A 643-nucleotide genomic window follows, 5' to 3' on the forward strand; every position below is an offset into this window, starting at 1 on the left:
TCGGGCAATGTTGCCACATAACACGTGCAGTATTGCCACGTAATTACATATATATATGCTACTCGGCACAGTAGCTTATATACAAGGTTGCTACTCGGTACAGTAGCTTAGATACATAACCTACATCGACGACTCCTTGTTCTTGCATGTGGTACACGATATCGTCATTACTCATGTCCTGGAATTCGTAGCTGTTAACTACAGCCTTACAGGTATTGAGAAATGCTGGGATATACGGTTCCACTTTGGTTGTATGGAAGGTTTTCAGATTCAAGGCGTCCCTCATTTGCTTTTCATCTTTAACAGTAACTTGGAGTTGGCCATTTCTTGTCTTTGGACTTTCTCCACGTCCCCTATTTGATCTTTAATGGCCTTCTGGATAATGAAGCCATCATTTTTGTCAAACGAGAAGGACGTGTCAACAGTCCGAAAGTGGATTACTCTGGCATTCTCTGGTGTAATTTCAATAGTACGTCTTTGTGGAATGGTTTTGTCGGTGGTCGATTCATGGTCTTTGTCTGTCAGTGGTCTTGGCAGTCTTAGATCATTTTGTTTGATCTCCCGCCTCTGCTTGTCCCTGCCTGAACAAGCAGAGGGGGGCTTGTTGTGGCCCCTCCCAGAGGGCATGGTTGGGGTGGCTGGG

This window comes from Homarus americanus, unplaced genomic scaffold, assembly GCF_018991925.1.
Source record: "Homarus americanus isolate GMGI-L3 unplaced genomic scaffold, GMGI_Hamer_2.0 scaffold2539, whole genome shotgun sequence".
Taxonomy (NCBI): Eukaryota; Metazoa; Arthropoda; class Malacostraca; order Decapoda; family Nephropidae; genus Homarus; species Homarus americanus.